General features: G+C 36.8%; 1 long non-coding RNA gene across 1 annotated transcript; it reads left to right on the top strand.

Annotated features, from left to right (window-relative positions):
• The first annotated feature begins 255 nt into the window (after nucleotides 1-255).
• Nucleotides 256-12,587, top strand: LOC139741571 (uncharacterized). Its single transcript, XR_011711631.1, has 3 exons — nucleotides 256-400; nucleotides 6,431-6,564; nucleotides 12,546-12,587. It is a non-coding gene; the product is annotated as an uncharacterized lncRNA (long non-coding RNA).
• The last annotated feature ends 13,323 nt before the right edge of the window (nucleotides 12,588-25,910 follow it).

The raw sequence follows: 25,910 nt of genomic DNA, 5'->3' as shown, positions 1-25,910 counted from the left end.
CAGCAGTGAGAGTGCACTGGCGAGAAATGCGTAGCCTACGTGCGAATACATTATCCGACGGTACGGTCTGGGAATGTTGTGAGGCAACCGACGAAGACGCTGTGTTCAGTCGACAAATATGATATGCCTGTGTGCTAGCAGTAATGTAATGTCATAGTGAAATTGTGAAACACTGGAAAAAGGCACGATAACTGTGTTTACATCTTTATTTTCGGTTCACCATTGTAATTCATACTAGTTGGAAGAATATGGAAGTGGAGGTAAACGTGTGTGTGTTTTTGTAACACGTCGTCGCAGCCTACCCAGATGTTATCCCCATCAGCGGCAGAGCACTCGGGCTGTTTGAGCACGGAAACGGTATTCGAATTGACGCTGGAGAACATGTCAAGAAGTGATTGAGGTAAGATTATTCTTCCAATGCGTGACTGCCGGCATGTAGGACCATTTTACCATACTTGGTCTGACGCAAATCTCTCCTGCGCTGTTACACCACTGGCCACCATCACACGTTTAGTTTTACATCCTGAAGTATTCCTAAGCAAACAACGTCGAATATATGAGAATACAATATCAATGGTTGATTGTTTGCAAATTTAGTTGTTTTTTCAGAGGTTTTGCAAAAACGAAAACAAAAATAAAATTGCATGAAAACACAGTCAATGGAACTGGCATCTATTGGGTATTGGGTTTTGTTTCTTCTCGTTTCTGCTCTTGGTCTTGTTTTAAATATGGCTTTTAACACATTTTCTGATTAAGGGCATAGTTACTGTAGAAGCTACATAGAAACATTTTCTTCCTCGAAAAAATTCTATACAGAAATTATTACTGGAGGCCCTTAACGTGTGAATGTAATATGTGCCACTAAAATTGTCATAACAAAATTCAGTCACCAAGAATAAGAACATTCCTCAAATACAATTTGCGCTACGGTAATTGAACGCAGTTGCACATTATGAAAATACAGTATTTTTTTTCATATTTGCTTATTGATGATGCAGTGTGAACTGTAATCATGGTGGTTGTGGGTCAAGAGTCAAACATATTTGACACACTAGTTTTGTGCTGCGTAATAATCTGATAAATTCAAAGCTTTAAAGAACATTTATGACAATGTTGAGTGAAAGTTGGGGGCTTGAATCGACATTTTGTGTTTGGGTTGTTACAAACCTGGCTGAGTCAAAAACAAACAAACCATTCTTGGTGTTGAAAGGTTTTGTGTGTGTTTTTTTTTTTCTGCCGATCAGTCGAATACAATTATTCCACATGTTCATTATGTTATTATGCTTGCCTTATGAGTTAAAATTGTATGTTTGTTTGTTTGTTTGTTTGGGGGTTTTGGTTTTTTGGTTTTTTTTTTGAGAGAGAGAGTGTGTGTGTGTGTATGTGTGTGTGTGTGTGTGTGACAATGATACTGGCAAGTATTGGAAGAGGAAGAACCATTATTATTTATCATATTATGTTTATGTTCTTAAGAAAGCGTGTTATCTCGGGAAATATGCAGTGTATAAGGAGAATGATCTACTTCTGCCTTGAGTTTAATGTTGTGACGTTACGTTTCCATTACATCTTTACATTTTTATTGTATGGGCAGGGCCAAATGAGATTCGTTGCCCATGCATTCTTTTATAATCTATGTATATAGAATCCTGAGATGTTCTTTAAATAATAGAAATAAACAAGAGCGTACAAAGCTTTAGAGGAAAATCAAACAGTCGAATATCACGGTGGAAATTGCTAGTAACGGGAAATTATCGACCGTTTCCCCCCACAATTTATCCTCCATGGACATCTATGATTCTGCGGTGTCCTGCTGTAGTTGCGATAACACAAAATATGGGTAAATTACGCACTTTTCCCATGGCGTTATCTGTTTGTTTTGGTGTTTTGCTCTGTTTCTTTTTTATTTCTGCTCGTATCGGATGCTCAACTCTAATCAAGATGCGAACTTTCACTTACTGCTGGTGTGACAGATACGTAACTACTAAGCCAATGTAACTGCTTTGTGGAATATTCCCCCAAACCATCCATATTGGATGGTGACCCTATTCCCCACAATAGGATGGCTATTGACGAATGTTGATGTGTATGACAAAATTGGGGGTAAAACAAAGAAAAATACTTTTTTCAGTTTTATTTTTGGCACTCAATTTGGTATTACAAAGAAATAAGTTCAAAGACAATTTCCACGGTTTTCATCCCGAATCTTCATAAGCCAATATTTGTGAAATACGTCAGCTGCGTTAAAGGAGATTCATATCAGCCTATGTATAGACTTTCTATCCATGAAATTTAACAGAGAGGTAAAGATGCTACATGCCTGCATGCTACATGAAGAAATCTTAAAACAAGTTTGAGAATCACTGGTGATGCAGCTGACCATTCAGCTGACCATTGCTGACCATCAGCTGACTCTTTGATTTGCGTCTCAACTTTGTTCCATCATCACCGTTTGCAAAAAAAAAATTATGATCTGTGTTAAACCTAGTAGATTCAGTGAGTACCAATGCTATATGATTATATGAAATAGATAGGAAGAAAGAGAGAGAGAGATTTCTTAATACTACTTAATTGAGTTGAAAGGGATCCTTGTTTTAAAACAATAACGACTCTAATTCAACAAACTGAGAAATATTTTACTATTGGCGTGTATGTGAAGGACCCTCATGACGAGCAGTGACCATCCCCTGTTATGAGATTAAAAAAAGAGGAATCATCACATTGAGGTGACCGAATCTAAAAAAGAAGAAAAAAAATACGGAGCCTAAAACTCATCATTTTTTAATTAAGCACGACATTCATAGTATAGGAAATGACGTGAAAAGACGCAGAAGAACTTCACAGGCAAACCCAATCTGACTAGCAGGTCGTTGCGCTTATTAAGAGGGATTTCGGCCGCAGCATGGTGTGATGGCAAACCAATATTTAGCTTCACACGTATATTAGCTGAAGGACCGACTAACAATTAAAATGGTGTGATGCACAGCAATGCTGAACAAACATCTTTCTGATCGCAGTATCAGTGAGTAGCTGTAATGGATCTCTTGTTTCTTGTCGTATTTTTATTGTAACTCCTCTGTCTCTACAAGGTTAGGAAATTTTAGTGACTATGATTATATTATAATGTTTACAAAGTTCAGAAGCAATATAGCATTGTATGGGATAATTCAAACCGAAACGAGAATGCACATTCTGAAAAATTAAAAGAAATAATTCATATTCATTTCCATCGTGAAATTTAAACATAAATAGATGGAATATGCATATCCTTTTCTTCGTAGAAAAAAAAAGACTCTCACGCATATCATATTCCAAAAATCAGAACGCAGCAACAAAATACCTCATTCTCCTGGCAAAGTAGAATGTAAATGAACCCATCCTAGCGCGACACCTTTTGTCAGTGGCCATGATGAGGTACCGTTTCCCGCGTCAAGTGATGATGATTGTTGTTGTTGTTTCTTAGAAAGAAAAACAAGAGAGATTGACTCGAAAAAAATCGATTCAAAAGCAAGAAATTGAACCCTCGTTTCTTTCTAGACGTCATTATGAAACATGCAATCAGCCAAGAATATTCACAACACTTATATGTAGATAAAGAGTGTGTAACATCCAATGTGCAAGTTAACATTAAGTAGAAAATCGCCCGAAACCAAATGCCACGAAAAAAAAATACACTTCAAACCAATATTTTCTTATTCAAATTCTGGCTATTCCTGTTCTCTTTCAGATTCACGATTTCGTAGATAGTGTGGAGATTGATTAGCCACCATTCTTACAAATTCTTTAACGTTTAATTTTTGAGAAATTGACGGAACGGCGGGTTTCCCCGTTTAGTATACATACATAGTATACATACTTCCTTTTGTAAAATTCCATGCATTATCTATTATCAACAAAACAAAAAAAATACTAAGATATTACTCCCTTCTCACAGCGGCGCAGTAACGAGATTTTCGCTGAACGACTTGTGTATTTACCTCCGTTGAATTTATTATTCTCATTTTATCAGAGTGAAATCTGGGAATTATTATATTTTTTTACAATTTACCCTCTCGAACAAGTCACAAATGTATTTGATTTGATACACACACTCACGCACATAGGATGGAAACCGTGTGTGTGTGTGTGTGAGTGTATACAAGACCTAATGATTATTTTGTTTACTTCTTTTTATACGGAATATGAATGATTACTTTTTACAGCAGTATCAGTTTATAATATTTCCGGTGTATTGAATGGAGATAGGTATATACTATTGAAAGTAATGTTGTGTATAGTGTATGGGTGTGTGTTTCATGAGAAAAATTATTGTAGTCATAGCCTGACTTCAAGTGATTTTAAGTTCTCGGCTGGCACAAGTAACCATCGACGGAATATGCCATCATCAGCTCCCACGGGTTGAAATTCGCCACAGTCCATAGAGTGTTTTTTGTGTTTGCCCCCTTTTCGCTCCTTATTCAAATGTCAGTTTTCCGCCATGACTAGTTCTTACGTGATTGGCAGCTAAAAGAGTGCCCGCTATGGATCCGCTTAGCATTCTAGGTACATTCAGAATATCATATTGCGAAAAGTAACCATTGATTAAATGTCAAAACTGCGATTAGCAGCAGATAAGAAAGATAGGACCCGCCTTCAATTGTATTGTTCGATGACTTTTCGGAAACTGAATGTTTCGGAGTTTTTATTCAGCTGAGCTGCTCAAAATATCATCGATTTATCATTACAAATATTAATTCGTCAATTACTGAAATTTTCTTCTATGAAATGTTATCAGCGATTCAAGGATGTTTTGGACGTACTCACCACTTGAATGTTTACAAATAAAAGCGGTCTCAAGATGAATGTTTCATCTCGGAGTTAAGTAAAAGATTAACAGGGGAAAATACGTTGACATTTTTTTTTTTCATTAGCGAGCTCTTCTGGAGAGAAAGATCGTTGGTTGACGAATGGGCGTCTGGCGCACAAGTGATTTGTACTCCAGAGGAAGTGCAGGCTGAACAGGGAAGTGGGCCAGAATATTAATTATTGAGCTCGCCTCATTAAGAAGACAGTATATTGATTTGGCACTTTGCCAAAATGCACACAAAGATACACACATGCACACAATGATACACACATACACAAAAACGCAGGCACGGAGAGATATTTAGATAGAATCAGAAATGAGTATAATATGGACGCATGTAATTACCTTTTTAATCGCTAGTAGATGTTAAACTGTTACGAAATGCTTTTCATCTTGGAAGCATATTCATATTCATATAAACATATGGACGTGGCTTGGATTGACAAGAAATAAAAACGAGCATGGAGACTGATAAAGCAGAAGAGACTGGAAACAGCAGAAAGATAAAAGCATATGATTTATATAAAAGAGATACAAAACAAAACAAAAGAGAGGGAGAGAAGAGATTGAGCTGTTACTCGACATCTCCTTTTTTTTTCCCTTGTAAAAGGAAGTCAGATGCTACCTTGTATCAATGCATCTTTATGATCTTAACAGCACTTGACGACAACCTACACACTTGTCTCCATCAACACTTAGTATGTCTTAAAAGGTTAGATTCCTGTTGTTTGAATCCCCCCGAAGGCTCCGATCCTTCCCTTCCCGTCTCGTGAGATTTTATCCGCATTTAGCATCGTGATAGCATCGAAGGATACGCCACGTAAGGCGCTGTGTAACATCTTCTGTGGCCATCAGGAATTTCAATACGAATTATTAGATAGAACTAATATAAGAATCAATAAATAACACAACAAATAACTTTTGTGATTTTTTTTTTGATTTTTGTGTATTCCTTCGCGCGTTTTCGAGATGCTTGCGATGGCACCAGAAAAAAAAAATCGTTGTTATCAACTTGAGCAATGGATTAAAATATCGGAACAATTGTTAATTTTTGTTGTTGTTGTTATTTGATGGGGTTTGTTTTCACCTGGCAGTCTATTTTTTTTTCCAGAATATGAAATTTTGTAGGACTGACTTGTGTGTTGTAATAAAAGTTATATTCTACTGTGCCATGAATGAAATATATACATTATAAGTTCTATACGTTTGGTGGGTTTTCTTCCACTGCTCTACATGTATAAGAATTACACGAATACTTCAAAAATTCACCACGACCTGTTCGGTTCTTTAAATCCAGGTTGAAAAATCTGAGATTAAGCGCTTTGCACGATGGTAGTCACTACATTGTTTCAGATTTTGTTTGTAGTGACTTGTACCTGTGCGTACATAAAGAAAGAAAAATGCAATGTCGATCAAACAAGAATGATTTGAAGGCATCAACATATTGCTTAATGAGAAGAAAAAATGACTGAGAAAACTGACAGTGAGAAGGACACGTCCATCATGTTCATGTAAGACTTCTTGGCATCTCCACTTATTGTTGGCCCGATGTGTTTGACCTCGCTTGTGTTCCCTTCTTCAAGGCAGACTTTCAGAGCAGACACTGCGGCAAGACGCTGTGGCAGCCTCCAGTCTGCCGAGTAATCTCGGGAGAGTTCTCGTGGGATTTTCAGGAGACGACTAGCGACTGCGCTCCAGTGGACTAATTGCGGCCTGCAGAGGTTCGTTACACACCACTCACTTTCCAATTTCCCCCTTGGGGAGACTCAGATGCTAAATCGAGCTCGTTTCGATAGGAATACAAGCACTAATTTATCGACTGTGATCAGTTTTCAATGTCCAGCTTCACAGAATCTGTTGTTCCAGATTTAACGACAGAATAAGATAACGATACCAAAACATAACATTTTTTTGTCACTCAATAATAGAATACATTATACCTTTATCGCATTTTCATAACTTCAAATCACCTGTGTTTTTACTAATAAAGATTACTTGGTTATTGAATGTTATGACGCTGCTATGTTGAATAATACTGACAATAAACAATATTGCGTTCATTGCACAATTAATTTTTCTGAAAGAAGTTGAGTTTTTGCTCCATTATTTCACTTTACTCTCGTAATTATCTATTATGCTGTTACCCTTTGCCATAAGTAACATGCAATGATCACGTGGTGGCGTGTGCACTATCAGAGCTGCGGGTGTCTCGCATTTCAGGTTTTCAGTAGCTCTTACTGTCTGCTGAATCTGTTGACCCAAGGCACGATGACGCAAGCATTGTATCAATATTGAAGTGTAATATCCGGCCAAACTGGTCTGCGGTAGACGGATAAATGCTGGATCGGCAGTTGCAACATTTTACATTTGGGTCAGGTTGATAAGAATATGCGTGATGAAAGGTACGACTACACAAAGTGTTGAGTATTCTCCCCCTCCTTTCCTTGTAAGCGTAGTATTCCCGCCATCTAAGACTGCCTCTGTACGGTGCTCGTATGCTAAATCAAGCTCAACACTAGCCGGCTTCTATAGGCTACTTATCTGTACAGAGAGGTATAGCGCTGTGGAAGTACGTCTGACCCAGTGACGCAAGTGCCGCTCGAGGGTTCGAGCTCTGCGCCATTCTCGCTGAAAGGGCAGTGTGCAAACGCCAAAACCAATGCACTATCCTCAATTCCCTGTACCTAGTTAGAAATAAATTACAATCAATGTATTGCCATGATTAAAAGCGACATCTTACATTGTACATTCAATTCATTACCAATGTTCAATTCGGCATTATCATGTTCGTCATTAAGTTTAGTGTTTGAACATGAACTTCAAGAGACACGTTTTTCATTACCTTTGAGTACTTATATATACCCTTCTCATACAACGTGTTATATATATATATAAATATATATATATATATATATATATATATATATATATATATATATATATATACATTTAGCAATATGTAATATTGCAGGATTTTGCTTCGGTCTTTTGTTTACGGTCTATAAGAGCCACATATCTCTGTTTTCCATGATTTGGTCGCCTATTCCGAGGAGGAACAAACATTTCTTTAACTATGATGTATTGTAATTAAGTGGCATCCAAAACTATGATCATTGTGAGGGAAGATGGACAAATGACCAAAAGTATTCGACTCTACTTTTACCAACAGCATCAACTCTCAAGACTTCATGAATTCATCGAGACATAAAATCAAGCTCAAAAGCGAGTTGCAATTTTAGGGGGTACCGATGCACTTTAGTAGATGTATTGTATCAACACTCAAGGCAAGGTTACCAAAGAGAGAGAGAGAGAGAGTTGGAGTTGGGGAGGGGGATGAATAACAAAAATAAAGGTTTGAGAGAGGAAGAGAGCAAGCTGAAGCAATAACCATATTGCCATGTTATTTCCCTGATGACCACCCGACAGCAAGAGTCTAATTTGTTTCATTTGAATGCTTTCATTTGCTTTCGTTCGGCGCGTCGCTTTGTAGTCAGGACCAGTTTGATGAAAATATCACACCCGGCTTGGATGTTAAAGTTTCATCATGCAATTACCCTTAATACATGCACGTACAGACAGTATCTCTTGAGAAAAAGTTTTTCATGCTGCGAATTCATCTCACTCTTAATCAATGTCAAATTCAAATTATACAGTAGAAATTATCAATCGATCACTTATTGGTGTTAATGCTGGTTATGAACTACATACTGCACGTATTTGATTCCAATCTGTCAAACTGATGTTTTCCTACTTTGTTTTGCTATATACGAGGATTGTCTCCGACTCAAGAAATGGCTTGTTATAATCAAATGTCATGCCACAAAAATTTGCTGCTTGCCACGAGTATAGCAAAACGCAAACAGAGCACCTAGGTAAATATGATGTGGAGTGAATCCTCCTTGTTCATGCACGATTACTTTCTGTTGTGTCGCCGATTCAGCCATCTTGAAGTGTAATATTCAGCTTTTACCAGGAATGATGCAATAAATACCTTGGTCTTGGCATGTACTGAAACGGTAATCGCCAAATCTGTTTAAGTTTTGTCGGTACAGGAAAGCAGGGCAGAATTGAAATCATTTGCGAACAGGCACCTGTCACCTGCCTGTGGTCACCAAGAGACGAACTGTGAGAGATTTTCTATGGTTAGGAAGGGGGACATCTTTTATTGTCAGGAGTGCTAGTGTGACGTCACAACAATCATCGATGATCTCTCTAGCAGCTCAAGCACCAAAACAGAAAAGCATGAAACGAAACCGATGCTGTGGTATAGGGAATGAAGTGTGTAGACATCCCAGTCATTCTGTCGTAAATTATCAAAACAAATGTTGTCTCATTGCCAGCAACATTAGCCAAAGCCCAGCTGCAAAAGAATAGAATTATTGCTAAAGTAGTGTTATCCTCACCTTATCCTCCTACCATTTTAACGGAAAACGTTTCCCATGGAAGAGTACCAATAAACTATGTCTTCATTTTGTACCCTCTCCTGCCTGCTGAATCCACTGCGGCTATTAATCGTGCATGATGAAAGATACATTTCGAGTTATTCACATAGTCTTTGCCTTGAGTCCAGGATCGCTTAATATATGCGTCATATTGATAAGGAACATATTTTGCAAATACTCCCACATTTTTGTTTATGAACATAAATTATTCTTCGTCTATTTTCTGTCTTTTTGGCATCTTTCCGCTTTCTAGCATATTTTATTAGATTGATTTTATCTCGTTGAAATGTTTGGTACTCGTAATTTCTAAATGTTGTAATATTACGGATTTAAAAAAAAAATCAGGGACAAGTAAACAGCAGTCAGCAACAGATAACATAATTTTTACTTTAATGCATGCATTTGTATACAATAAAGAATAATCTTTGTTCTACACAAAATGTAAATTACATTTATTTTGGACGAGTCAAAAAAGGGCAAATTGAATTTGAAAAAAAAGAAACCTTTTCCCGAGATAAATAGAGAAGAAACAGAAATTCGGGAGGAACACATCTAAGAAGAGGCAAAGAAGGAATGGGGTATATTGGAAAGAACAAGTGAGCAGTAATTCGGCGGCCTTCTCGATAAGTAGACTGTCCTGTTCCCTATAAATAGAGTAGAAGGTGTGATTTGAATCGCAGATAAGAGTATGTCTCTCTATATATTTTTCTCCCTACCCTGTGGTAGATGCTATATGATTATATATGACACCTCTAGATCTGGCTCATCTTCGTACTGGCCGCGTGGGTAGCAGAAGGTCATTAAATTTTGATTGGAATCAGATGGAGTTGAGGTCACGTGACAATAGGAAAGCGAAGGGAAACTGTTCATGGAATGCTGTTCAGAGAAAGAAAGAAAAATGAAATGACATAAAGGAAAGAAGTGTGTTTTTTTAATTTGTTAAAATCAGTGTTTCAAATTAATGTAAATACTGGTGAAAGACGGATATATATCTGAATACGTGTCATTGTTTCAAAAAGCTGAAAAAGCTAAGAATTGTATTTAAAAAAAATTGATATCAGCATTCGCATTTTGGCAAAAATGTACCTGCTCGTTAAATTGAAGGGAACTCAAATAGCATACTCAAATGCAGGGAATGAAAAAAGAATACCCTTATAACAAAGCAAGCATAAAGTAGTAAAACTCAATTAATCTTTTTATCATAATTATGATTATTGTGTATCAATGATAACTATGGACGAAATGTCCTCTCGTCTAAAGTGGATAACGCTGAAAATTACTGGAAATGCTGAAATCATTCCTAGGGCCTATGTGGAGATCAGAACACACACGTTTTCAAAGAAGGGAAGCCTGGTTTGGCATCATAAGGAAAAACAGCGGAGTTTTATTCATTAAGTATTCAGGGGAACAAAAAGAAAGAAAACCTTCAAGCAGGCAGACCGAAATTTGATGTATGTACTCTTGATACAATGGCCGCAAATAGAATAGAAGAAGAGGGAGCGGGAGCGCACAGAGCCAGACAATAGCTAATGGTGGTACTGGATATTGAAATGAACACGGTTGTCTGGTACGCTGAAATATGCATCGCTTTCACTTTGAGTGAAATGTAATTTCGCCATTCGGAAATGATTTTCAAGGTTGATATCAATATTCTTCTTTCATTCAGCGATGTATTCCATTTTATCCCCCGCTGTCGCTCGCATTGACGTTTCATCGTACAATGTGGATGTTTGGTGCGCGTAGCTCAATTGTAACCATGTCCCATGTATTTTTCAGCCAAGAGACGCAATCGATAGACTAAATAATGCCCTGGTAAATACACGAAGCTCATCATATCGCAATAGTCCCTCACAATAGCCTGGTGAAGATGATTCCTTGTATACATATATCAATAATCATGATATAGTGTCGTGACAGTTGTTCACATAATTTCAGGTAAAATATGACATAAAAGCCTCTGTTTCGTTTTTTTTAATCTACACGGTGAATAACCTAAAGAAAAAAAAAACACAGAGCTATTAACATGATAAAATCAAAGCTTTTCCAATATCTGTACCAGACCCTGAATCACTCAATCTACATTTGGCCTAGAGCAGATTTTTGCTTCTTGTTTTGATTCTATGTTCATCATGATCTATACTAGGAAGGTTTCGTCACTCTTGAGAACACTATACCTTTCTCTTGGCATATGTTTACGTTTTCTTATATAGGCCTATACCTGCGCAGATAAAACAGCATGGATTATTAACCATGTAAATAATAGTGTTGAATTTCAGGGGATATCAAAAAGTCACCATGACGGCAATCGCAAATGCACGTTGTGAGATAGTGTGTGAGACAACAGAGATCCAAATATAAAATCTAAATGAAATGTTGCACTCTCCCGTTTCTGGTAAATGTACGAATAACGACATCCAAGAGAATCATCCTTCGTAGATTCTAGTTTTTGACATTCACACCAGTGAATATCCTGGTGTTTAAATTCAATATCTCAATGAAATTAGGGTCTCGTTCTAGAGAAAAATCGAGTTAAAAAAGAAAAAAAAAATGTGTCAATTTATTCTTCCAATTTCTGTCAATTTATTTTCAACGTCACCCCATCCCGTGCCACAAAGCAAATATTTCATTGTATTTGCACAAATACATACATACGTACGTACATACATACATACATGCATACATACATACATACATACAGTCGACACACGCCTGCTATACGCTTCGTGACTGGCACATAATGTTCAGTCATGAACAAACACGCAAGCACAATTCGTGAGAGTAATGCACGAACGTAATGTCAGAGCGATGTTTACTCTGCATCGATACGACAGGTAATATGCATTGGCCCACGCAATCAGTTTCTGCGGTGTTTCAGGCTTTTTTCTTGATGAGAAGTCTGGAGGGGGAGGGGGAGGCGCCAGTACTCCGAGCATGAAGGCTACTGAATGTCGCGTACTGACCTCATAGATTACTGTGAAACGCCAATACCAACACGCAGTAGCAGCAAATGTCAATAAAGTTGTTTCCCTTAGAAACCGTTTCTCCCGTTGCTATGGATCCGATGATAATTAAATTGATAATTCCAACACGAGTTCTCTCCCTGTGTGTTTTCTCTCTCTCTCTCTCTCTCTCTCTCTCTCTCTCTCTCTCTCTCTCTCTCCAGCTCCTCCTCTCACTCTCTCTCTGTTTGCCCTCCACTGGGTTTCCAATACCTGCATTTTACCCTTTGGATCGTCATGATTTTGTGCAATTTCTTTCAGGTAACGTGAAGCGATAATAGTGGAACTAACGTGGTATGAGGTCTACCTTACGATGAGCCTCTAATGATGTATCACACTGGGTAAGTTATCGTTTCTCTTTCTTCTTATATATATATATATATATATATATATATATATATATATATATATCCTCTCAGTCTTTCTCTCCATCCTTCGTTATTTTACTACTTTCTTTCTCTCCCTCTCTTTCTCTCCTTTCCTCCTTCTTTCCATCTATCTTTCTTCCAGTCTCTTATCCTAATCAAGAGACTGCGTTTATGTTAATTTTATAATGCCTAATGATATCTGTAATTGTGTGTACGTGAGTTAGCATGAGCGTGCCTGATGGTTTACGGAGAATTGTAAATGTGACCTGCCATCGCAAAAACGGGACAAAGACACAAAGCAATGAATTCCAATTTTAATGATTTCACACAAGTTAGAAACTTTCCAGTCACACACTATTCCCTTTTTTGTATAAACCATTATCACGTAACTGAAGAAAACAACTCTAAGAATTAAGACTGGGTACAACATATGTGATTGATCTGGAAATTCCGACGCTGAATTAACGTCGCGTAAAAGAGATGCTTGAATTCATGTTAAAGAAGGAAAATTTAGGAGAAACCATAGTATTGTCGAATTAGCTGTGTTTTTTTTCGAAAATAACAACATTTTCCGTTATTTTCAAAGTGATAACATTCATGATCTGTACATTTATGGTCCTTAACCGTTAATGTCATTGTACCTGAAATGTGTTGGCTTCATTTAATAGTTAAGCAGTTTGTCATTAACATGATTTTCCCCTCAGTATTGTGGCAATGACAAAAGAAAATAGCAATCGATGAGGAATATAAAAAGTGCACATAAGAATTGCGATGAAAGGAAATTTTATTGCATGAAAGAACAGTTTAAGCTTTACTGTCCCCATACGGCTCTCAATCTGTGTAAATGGAACTGATAAGAACAGCGAGGCGGTTTCATCAATCATTGATGAGTTTGAGTGATTAGACTACTAAATATTTTATCATTTGCCTCGGCACACTACTCGTCCAATGGAGTCAGAGTACTTGCATGTATTGCTATTACCAATGCCTAGAACCGGTTTCGTTTAGATGGCTTGAAGCAACTTCATTGAATTGGAATTTAGATAAAAATATTCCCAGGGTGTTGACGAACTTGGCTTTGTGGTAAATGTTCTTTTTTTTATTATTGTTATGTGAATGACTGTTCCTTGAATAGTCCGCAGTAATATTATGAATCAAAATCAAATCGTGGATATCATACATTGTACATCTTGACTTATTATTTAGCAGCGAACAAGAAAGTATAACTATTCTCCTAAAGTGCGAATATATCCACGTACAGATATCATCCTCAGTATAGTAGTAATAATGATAATAATAATCATGATGATGCAGGTGATGATAATGATAACATCAATAATTGTATTAACAGTCATTTTTACTAATATTATTATCATTATCATCATCACTGTCATTATTATCATGTTCGTTCTTTTTATTTTTTATTATCATTACATTGCTGTTGTTGTTGCTCCTGTTGTTGTAATTATAATAATTGAAAAGAAAAGGTATACGAGTTGGAACGCACCCTTTTAGCAAAACCGTGCGGGCTTTGGACGGTTAGTGGGGTTCCAGGAACAGAGTTCGTGATCAGCAGCCACCCATGACCCTGTACCTTCATATTCCGGTAGGGTTTATCCTTGAAATATAACAATGTATAGAGATGACGAGATTATGTTGTATGTCATTTCGTTCTTTTTTCTTCTCTTTTATCATTGAATCCCACGCTCCACTTGTCCTTCTTTAGTTAATGTTCGTAACATTGTCAACCAGATGGATGTGTCCTTTTTTAAGCACATCACATTGAAGATGAATGGCAAGATAAGATTGCTTCCTGCTCTTGACATTGTATTCAGTCGTTTCATAACTGTGTAAAATAAATCTACTCCTATAATGTGAATTCATTCCTCTTCTTCGCCAAATACATTGGCAGTGCTTATACTTTTTTTTTATTTCTTCAACACGGTTACAGTAGATCAGTATATTCATGTTTTGCTGAAAACACTATGCTCTGCACCAGTCGTAACACGCAAGTGTGTGCTTGCTTTTAACATTGACACGACCATTGCAACGAATGTCGTAAATACAATAGTTCTGAATAAATCTTGAGCAGTAATTGTGAAAGGGATAGTACAGTATTGGTGGAGATGAGAATTGGACTTTTAACTTTTTGTGAGATACCAAGAAAACACATATGAAATAGTTCAGAGCATACCATTTTAAGAGGAATTCAAAATGTATTTAATGAAAATCGGGTTTGGAATGACTGAAACATCCAAAAACAAAGTAAAACAAAGCGATCATGATAAAGTGTGGGTCCCACACTTATTAGAATCACTCTGTTTTGGATATCTCAGCCATTTCAAAACCAATTTTCATCAAATAAACGTTGAATTCCTCATGGAATTACATGCTCTTTCATATTTCTTAAGAGGTTTCTCATTATCTCACCAAAAAATGTTAGAAACCTGAAATTAGGTCTCAACCAAAACTATACGATCCCTTTAATGTCCTCGCTGTTCCTGTACGCAATATCTCTCACAATATGAATATCATCTTAGTTATTTTTATGCAATATTACAGTATAAAACATTATTGTTGCCTCATTGGATGAAGTTCGGTCCTGTTGATAGTATATGAAATATTGACAGTAAAGCATTTCCTTGCTCTCCCGATGTATCCCGTCATTATGTGATAATGTCAAACAGAGAACATTAATCATTTTACCTTTGAATTTAAAAAGTATTTGATTTTTACGATTTAGTTTAGTACTTTTTATCCTTGCAATAATTGCGTATTTAGAAAGTAATTCGAAATTGTCATTGTAAATTAAAGCATTATATTTCACGATATGCTTTCAGAGGTTTGCAATACCTCTAGCTGTCTGTAATGAAGGTATAATTTAATTAGACAGTGTTAGAAGAGATGCATAGGAAGAGGGGGACATGAGATAAAGAAAAACTGAGTGATGTACGTTTGGATTTTTTTTAACAATATCGTAAATCTGCCAGCAAAGCAAAGCTTTCCAATGGGGTGGTAAAAAAAAGATAATGATGAATGCCTATTCTTTTGACTTTCACTCGTAGAATGTAACGGCTATATTCCCTTGCCTTCTGAAGATGCATGGTAATAGCTCTAATTGAATTTGTCTTTCATTATGACAGACAACGAAATGCATGCTGGGCATCTTTCTTATATCGTTATCCTTCTTTGTGCCGTTTCACTGCAGGGACCAATGGAATTGAGTCGTACCCCCTCCCCGCACACACACACACACACAACATACAAGCACTATACGCTACAATACTTCCCACGGCCCCTGCGCTGCACCGCTGTGACAGTCTGTGCCAGACTTGCTGCAGTTTTCTTTATTTTCTATTTTCAGTGCTCAATTTCAGTTCATATTTTGTCATTTTCAGTTCCAGTTTCTTTAACTTTATCTTGTCCGCTTGCACAAATAAAAAGAGTGAAAAATTAACAATTATATATACGAAATGATGAAATCAGATATATCTTATCATACACATAACATAATGTAGATATTGACGTACGTGGAAGAATTAACACGTATATGCGTAAGCATTAACGTAATATTCAAGGAGACCGTTATCAAAAAGCAGTTTGCTTGACTGGGAAGACGGGGTCGGAATATACATAAGAGATAAGAAAAATCAAAATTGTAATTAGAACTGCATTTTAATTTTTCTCAATGGGAAAATTATGTCAAATATAAAAAAAAAAAATAGAATAAAGTATAAGATATCTAGCCTGGATGTATGATACACTATCGAATGAAATATTAGTATCATAAATATATAATTCTAAGGTCGATTAATAAAAACTTTTCTGCGGTCACTGAAGTCCCAATGATATTAACACACACGTACAGATACAAACATACACACTTACTCACACACACAAAATGTCAATATCTATCGTGAATACTGAATTCATAGCAAGATTTGTGATCAGTCGAATCGGGACCACGTAACATTCAATGATTTTGCTTTAGTTAACGATCGTTATAACTGTATAACGAAATTAAGAAATGTGTATTTAATTTCTTTGATTCTTGCAAGGGTAATCTAGCCAAATCAGTGTTATAAACAAAAAATGGTAAATGCAATTTCATTCACTATTCTAGCAATGCATACACTCCAAACCTGCTTTGTATATTGCAACGCGGCCTTCGGCCTCCTTGCAATATAAATACATTTGGCCTATGCATTTGTCGAACATGTACAGGATCAGCCATGGTGCAAGTCCTATCTTAATCATCTATTACCTTTTAATTATGTACTATCTATTTTATTATACATTTTCAATAATCTTTATTTGTTAAGATTCATATCAATGCAAATATAGTATCAGCTAATGCCGCTGTGCAGAAAGAAAGATCACACCTTTTTACGCAAATAACAACATTGTTCTACCTAGGAGATACTACCTTTCTTGCATAAATGCTTTCTTAAAGATAGAAATTGAAATTAATATTTAACACACACACACAAACTATATGTATGTATAATATTATATATACATATATGTATTCATAATATTATATATATATATATATATATATATATATATATATATATATATATATATATACATATATATATATATAATTTTACTGGCCGCTGACGAAGAGTGCTGCAACCTGTTTCTACAATTGTGACTTGTGAGCTCCTCCGGCAGGAAGGAGTTTCCTTATTTTGCAGTGCTGGTTTATCATACATACATGTTTTAATAGGTTATCGGAATAATCCCTTCATGATAATTTTGTACCAAGATCTCATAAAATCTATTTTCCTTTTCCACTTGAAGGACTGAACTGCAAGATAGTTAATAATGATCTACAACATAATCTAGACGAAATTCTCTTATAAATCAATATTGCTGGCCCGGTCTGCTGTCCTCTGTTTTATCAGCTGAGACGTTTATGACGTTTATGACGTCACAGGTTATCTGCGATCCGCAGCAAGAATATACCAAGCGAGAGAAATGAATATCGTATGTAAGGATGCTGCAAGGAAGCATTTCTTATTTTGTGCAGTTGTCTTTCAGCTTGCAGCACTTATATTATCATACGGTGACATTATAAGACGCAAAGCTATTGAAATATCAGTCGCTCTATCATATTACAGTTCTTACGAAGAGTGATTCGAGATAATGGTTAATGTTAGTATTTAGATGCCATAAACAGAACTCTCTATTTCTTTTTGAAAACTGAGGATTGATATTGACAGGAAAGTGAGATTAACTTTGTGATTCAACAGAAAATCAGAAACATAAATCGAATGTACTCACTAGCCATAATATCATATGATTAAACATCCAGATCTCTTCGGCATTTTGTAATTGTTATTCTTTAGATCTCAAGTCATTGTTTGGACAGAGCTTTGTTGACAAAAATGACAGTTTCAGGCGTTCAATCTAGACAATAAAATCACGCAAAGTGTAGATTCGTCCAATTATTCAAGCTTACATTTCCTGCAGAGACAAGAAATAACCCTGGAAAATCCGAACACTCCCATGGATGGTTCCCAGAGTCCAATTTCATCCTTTTCTTTCAGCCGGTACAATCTGTTTTGTTCCATTCTGTTCTAATTATCTGTTTTGTTCCATTCTGTCCTAGTTATTTTATCTCAGTTCTCTTTTTCCCTTCTAAACATAACTTATAGTATTTTGCCAATATCTCTAAAACTTAATTTTCGTTTCGCACATTCTAATGTATATATGCGTATATTATAATTCTGGATTTATTCTGTGTTATGTTTTGTTGGAAAAAATGAGAATGACAATAAATGAATTGAATTGAAATGAATCTTGCTGCGGAATATAGCATTGATACCGGAGAAAGCCTAAACTTATATTGGTTTTCTATAGGTCCCATTGAGAAAAGTAATATCGCTGCATGACTGAATTAGATTATGATGTATAATAGGTCTTTACACCGTGACTCACGAATGGCACAAAGGTGTATGTGAGATTCTTCTTTTCTTTGGGTGTATAAGTGATAAATTTCACTCGGTGGGTAAAAGCAAAAGTCATCAGTAGTGATGATGGCGCAATCATAAATGAACAATGACAAAATAAGCGCAGACATTTAGAATAAAAAGTTCTTTAGATAATACCAGTAGCATCCAGTTTGTTTGGTATGTGCTCTGTCTGATCTGAATGGCGTTTAATAGCACCGGTCTTCCCGCAATACTCTCGCCTGCAATAGGTAATCGACATTGATGATGTCATAGTTTATCGTTAATGTCCTGTGTGATAATTACGTGAGTAATAGCATCATGCCAACGCCAATATCACATAAACACAGGCATTTATCATCCCTTCCTCCATTTTCCCTTACTGTCATTCTGTTACTCTATTCATCTTTCTCTGCAAGGTTTTAGTGTTTTGTTTGTGTTTCATCACAACGCAATTATCAACAGTGAAGAAAGCTACCTGATGCTACATAGAGAGTTTTTAATTAGTTTTTGTTTCTATGTACGTGTACAGCCCAATGAAGTGTCATAATATAGAAACCAGCCAGGCCTAAACGAGTTACATATTAATGAATCGCAGTTTGAACAATGTTGGTAGAGTGTGTTGAAAACAAACAATAAAAGAAAAGTATATGATGGCAGCATGGTTGTCCATGGTCGACAATCACACATAGGCATTCGTGCTCTTTCGATTGTATAATAGAGAGATAGATATGGATATAGATAATGGTATGGAAAAAGGCTGCTAGCGGACATTGCAGTACTTCACTTATTGCCTTCTATTGTTGCCTATATAGCTTTCGACTCTTTTACACTGCTCAGTTGGGAAGTGTACCTGTTTGGTTTCTGGTGTCTGTGGCAGCAACAAAAGGCAACAAGTGAACTACTGCCATGTCCGCTTGCAGCCTTCTTCCGTCGTCACGACTATAGCCTGCAATGCAGCACCCATCACGTACGAGACCGAGCCCACTATATAATTACATTCATATATATATATATTTAAATACAAACATAAACCCAAGTGAGGTCGCAAGCAACAAATCTACCCTTGCGGGGTTTCTTGGCATTGCTGATCTTTGGCATATGCTTCCATGAAAGAACGACGAGTCGGTGTTGCACACTCATGAGCAAATGCGCGCTACCACATTACGCCGAGGCAAATGTGAGTCGGACCGCTGCGCTGGGCGGAACGTGTTATGTGCATGATCCGGGTGTAAGGTCTAGACGAAGGCGGTTTTGATATATACAAGTGTAATTCAATTAATCACGCATTAGTGATCGTGCGCGCCCTTGACCGGCGCAACGCGTGTTTGCTGCCAATGACACTTTGCAGCCTTTGCTCTGTCGAATCGAGTTATGTTCGCTGCAATAATGATAGCCGTAGCGCTATAGAGTAACATGAAACCTATCGCTATTGAAGAGGTCTAGCACATTAAAGTCGCTGAACAGAGGTAGGAAGTGTTGTTTCTAGTCACGTCCAACTCTGCCTTGTGAACATGTCAAACCACAGTTTAAGTGTACGGTTGCAACAAGCTGCACACACTAGGGACTGAAGTAAATGAAACATAAAACATAATTTTATAGTAATTCAGATATGACGAAAAATAATATCAATGCTGCCATTGAACATAATCTGAGAAGAACGCAGAGTGGGATTCAGCCAGCTGACTTCAGCCATCCGTTGTTCATGTAATCAATGCCCATATAATGTTATAAAAAAGGGGTTTTCATTTCACCAAATGTTTAACATATGGTTACTTCCTGGATTTATTTACACCTGAACTGAAGAAAAACGATTCCACAATAATAATCATCAATCAGCGGAGAACGGAAAAATGGAGAGAAAATATCAGACAAAATGGACATGAGCAAGTACGCACAAACAAACAAACACACACATCAAAACACACGCACACACATCAAAACACACGCACAGACACACAGACACACACACACACATTATATACAAGCACAAGTAAATTAAATCGTATTGTTCGTATCCATCACTTGGTTCAAAGGGGTTTATGGCAATAAATCCTGGTATACGAGTGCGGCTCTCATATTCGTCTGAAAAATGTCACATTGACACACACTGCCAGCCTCAGATCAACAGACGATCATACCAAGCTCCGGCTTAAAATCTGACTGTTGCTATAGAAACCGCACTCGGCGAGCACAGTCCCAATGAATATAATATGGAAGGCAATCGCTGGAGTTTGTCGAATATATTGTGTTTGCATATTCACATTGTCTGGGTTCGTTGTAATGGACTGTTCGAATAGAAATAAAGGGCGTCGCGACATGGATATCAAAGAGAGCCCAATATTCTTACATTCCTAAATCATGTTTGGTCCCAAAACGTCAAAGAACAAAGGCCGCTAGACCTGCACATTTAATCTTGACAAGAGAAATGTATTAGGCTTGTCCCTTCCAAAGACTAATGTTTATCCTATCACTTTAAGATAAAACTCTCGCCCTATTATGTGTCATGAAAATGCCATTAATGTATGCCATTAAAGTCAAGCAAATATGATGTGTAAAATTTCTGTCTTTACTTTAAATTGCTTCATACCCCATATGCATTCAAAATGTGGAATACTAATGCTAAAATGATGAATTTCGTTTATTACTAATGTAATCTTTATTATCCTTTCCCGTCCCACTGCACTCCCACCTGAACAATAAAGACAAACGGTAGAATGCGTAACCAAATGGAACCCACAATTAGTGGATTAGAATATTATGAGCTTATTTCGTTTTACAAGTAGTCAGGCGTATTCGTGCAGTGTCATTAAAATAAAATGAACGGAGTTAGTCGTACAATAATAATATGTGTATAAAGGAAAAAGATGCATGCGCACTGTGTCGGAAAAAGTGCAGTATAATGCAATGAGCTATAGCCTATATACCACAAACCATCGTACACTTTATAGACCTACAACAAATTTGTTGGAAGTCCATAGTGTAAACACTGTATAGAAACTAAAGTAATAGGCCTAATCGCATACCTTCAGTGTCAATAGGCAAATGTGTTAACAAAGTATAATTTAGACATCGAATATCCAGTCAAGAAAAATTAGACACATGGTGTAAGAAGAATAATAGAATAAGAAAAAGTCCATGATTCTATTTATACTTATCCGCAAAAAGATGCATTTCACCTTCCGCTTTTATAAAGACCACGGTAGTGTTTAAAGAGAAACTTGAATAATCTTCCCTAAATGACACGTTTTTTATCACCTTCTCTTGCGTTTTTCCCATATAGGGGAAGGATGGGATATTCTGCGATTATGACTTAGTTTGATGTCCTGCGAATTCTTCTCCTAGGTACTGCATCTAGCAAATTTCACCATATATACACAATCCAAGCTATCTGTGCCTTTACCTGAAATACTCTTCTGTCTCTCCTTACCTAAACGATTTTCCGGTCTTGCTACCCTTTAACTGTAACAACAGAATCAAAGCTTCTTCTTCAACTTCACTTGTTATATATTTCTCTTGTTTATTTGGTAAGGTATTTTTTTGTCTCCCCGATTACCGTAATCTTGTTTACAACACTAAGGCCCGAATTCACGGAGGTGGTACAAATGAAACCATGGAGCGCCAAGTGTCGCATGGAACATTTCATTACGAAATCAGTCATTTCGTCGATGAAATGATTATTTTGTGACGAAATAACAACATTTTGTAACTAAATGAACTTTTCGTCCACGAAATGACAATTTCGTTAACGAAACGGTCATTTTGTCGACGAAATGACCAATTGCGTAACGAAATATTCCGTGCGACACTTGGCGCTCCATGGTTTTTGTCCATGGTTTAAAGTATGATTTAATTTGTACCACCTTCGTGAATTCGGGCCTATGAAATTAATCTGGACCTGTAAGCAAACAGTTTTGATTTACCCCTTTTACCTTTTTCAACAAAATCAAAGCTTATTTTTCTTCTCTATTCGTCATATGTCTATCTTTTCATTTAGATTGTACTTGTCTCTCCAATTGGAATAATGTCTTCCCGTAAACACTAAGATTTTATCGGGATCCGCAAGCCAACAAGCTCGTTTAACAAGGCCCTTCCACATATCTTTTGTACCCGAAAATCATTTATCATTTACCAATTTGTCCACTAGTATTTAATCTCAGCAGGAGTATCAAATGTATCATGAATAATTTATATTTTCATTTCAGCAATTTAAGCATGAACAAAGCTACATGTTAGATATAGAATCAGAAATTGAAAACAATTTATGATGAATGGGTAAACTTTGTAAACCATATACACTTATGCCACCGCTAATGCTATTGTCAAAATGATATCAGACCAAGATTTATTATCTTTTTTTAATGGGGGGGGGGGGGGTGGAGTGGTGGAGTGGTCATGATATATTCCTTGTCTTCTTTTTTTTTCGCTACTACTCAACTGCATTTATGAGGTCAATAAACTGTTTGAATCATTTCTGCTGAAATGGATGATGTAGAAGTTGTGGAATAAAGCCATCCATCATCTCTGAAATTATGTCGAGATAGGTTTTAGACCATTTCTTTATTTGAGTGAATCAGCAGTATTTGGTCTGGTAAAAAACGAAACAAACAAACAAACAAACAAACAAACAAAAACAAACAGACAAACAAAACTAAACAAAAACGTTTCACCTTCCACGTCTGTGGAACTCTCTACCAGTCCTGCTTTGGAATTGTAACAACCTCAATACTTTCAAATCTGAACTGGAAACTTATCTTTTCCAGCAACTTTGGGAATGACGCGGGACACATTATAGGAGCCGGGCGCCCTCGGAATGTTTCTACAGATGAATGACACTATATAACTTTTGTTTCATTATCATTATCATCATCATCATCATCATCATCATCATCACCTTTTGAACGTTGTAAAAAGGAATGTCAGGGGTCTGTGCACATAGGAAGGCAGCGAGACAGGCGCGCCAGTCTCTCTTATTAACATTATTCGTGCAATGGACTTTGGACAGTGTGTACAACCCTATTGGATATTCTGTGTCAATCGGCGTCCAAAGCATACAGAGGGTTAATGGAGATTTCATATAGCTAGAATCAAGATGACATATAGACTGCAACCAAGCAAAAACACGGGTACTCTTTGTAATACAGGTGCAATCATGTGGCTTGAAATAATATAATATGTTTAAAATCTGTGAAACATGTATATAAAGTGTCAGTCCACTGAAGAGAAACAAAGTGCTCTGTTTTGCCTCGTCTTGTCAGCTGGCGGCACAGACCGGCATCATCAGATCATTATGTTCTTAAACAATTGAAAACAGAGTGGCCAGAAAGGTCAGGACAAGATTGCTTCTAAAAGTCTCGATTTTTATTTCGTTTGATAGATCGGCTCTACAAGCTGTATTCCATCTTTTATCATCCTTTTTATGTGTGTGTTTTTTTAAGATTCAAGATGACCGACTCTAGAGGCTGAGAAATTGACTTTATTTGCAGGCAATTAATCGAAATGTCAACCTCGTTTCATGAAGTGCTCTATGTCGGCATTTTGTCTCCTGTGTTTAAGTTTTAAAATGTGATGTACGTGGAAACACTGGTTGTGATAAAAAGACTGCGGCTCAGCTTATACCCTTCCTTCAGAGCATTGCAGATGGATACAACGAAGCTACCCTTATTCTAGACATCACATTTGCATGTCTTCAAGTTTTTCAGTTCAGTTCAGTTTCATTTTCCATCCAAAAAACAGTAGAACAATGTACAAAGCATGCATTACCCCATCACAGTGTTTTATTAGTTCAAAAAAAAAATGAAGCAATGCGAATCGTAAAGTATACAATAAGAATAACTAAGAACATCAATGCATATCTTGAAAGACTGACAGAAAGTAAGTATGGAAAAAGAGCGGTCTTTTCTCTGACAATTTGGTTGTCACCTCCTTTAATCCTTTTGTTTAGGGCTGCATTGGATTTTTTTAAATCTATTTCTTAATTTTTTAGTGTTGCTTCAGAGCAAAATCATTAATTTGCCTACCCGAGGCGGTCTTTGATTTGCATTATAACTCTTGAAAACAGCATCTGACCAAAATAATAATAGGAGAATAGAAGAACAAAGACAAAGCAAAAACAAAAGGCACAAATTCTCTGGCAAGGACGTATGTGACGTGTTAGCTGTTTTGAATAGAATCCTGCGAAACGGTATCGAGAATTTTCAATGGCCAAAAGACGTTGTGTCATTTTTCATGTCTTGACTGTTAGTCAATGGAAAGCTAAGGCGAATACTCTTTGTGTTTTGATTAGTCTGATTATTATTAGCTCACTCACGAAGAAGTAGGGCATAATAGAACGGATTTACTTGGCTACGTCACAGTTGTTATGGCTACCTATCGCAAGAACGAAAATATTTTCATGTGATTCCATATTGTAACATGCTGCTGGAAAGAATGCTGGAAGTAGTTCCATAAGATCACTTCCAAGGCATGCACCTAGACCCCGATTCCCTTGTGTACATTATTTCTGGTCAGGTCTCCCATAATATATCAATACTGTATACTTCATTGTGAGAAAGACACCAGTGGGTATATTTGTACACGTTGTGTGAATTGAAGTGTTTATCACCGCTTTGTTTTTGGACATCTCAATCATTTCAAGAGCAGTTTTCAGTTTTTAGAATTGTATGTTCATTCATATTTCATAAAAGGTTTCCCATTATCTCACAAAAAAAGTTGGAGACCTGAGCCCAATCTCCACCGAAACTATACCATCCCTTTAACTTTACATTGTTGATCAGACTTTACTCCTGATTCCATTTTATGTTATGATCGAGAAGGCTAAAGTTAATTGACGTGTATACACTTGCCGTCACGTCCAAATAAGCAGTGAAGTTGAATACAGAAGGTCAATTTGTGAGCACACATCATGACTATGTTGCTTTGCAGGCATCATTCTCCGACCTGAAGCAATTTCTACACTTGTTCACGGGTCGTTGAATATGATACGGTGAAGGTGTCACGTCCTAACTATAGAACCTGTGGCAGGATTAAAGTGTGATATGCATGGACTATGTACGGCTAAACCCGTCGTTTACCTTGGCTAGGCGTCTTATCTATCAAATGTATACTCCAGGCAATGAATGATTTAACGCAGCAGGTATCTGTATGCAGAAACCTTTGTGAATTCGATATTAGTTTCGAGAACTGTCCAAACTAAGTATCTATCAGATTTCAGGGTATGGGTTAAGATAACCGTTGATGAAAATGTATCTTGCTTCTTTGTCAGTGGAAAAAAAGACGAAGATGTAGTGCATTTTTGTCAG

This window comes from Diadema antillarum, unplaced genomic scaffold (genome assembly GCF_040938485.1).
Source record: "Diadema antillarum isolate AM-2024a unplaced genomic scaffold, OU_Dant_1.0 seq00000935_RagTag, whole genome shotgun sequence".
NCBI classification, from domain to species: Eukaryota; Metazoa; Echinodermata; class Echinoidea; order Diadematoida; family Diadematidae; genus Diadema; species Diadema antillarum.
The sequence above is the reverse complement of the archived record's forward strand: the minus strand, read 5'-3'. Positions and strand labels throughout refer to the sequence as shown.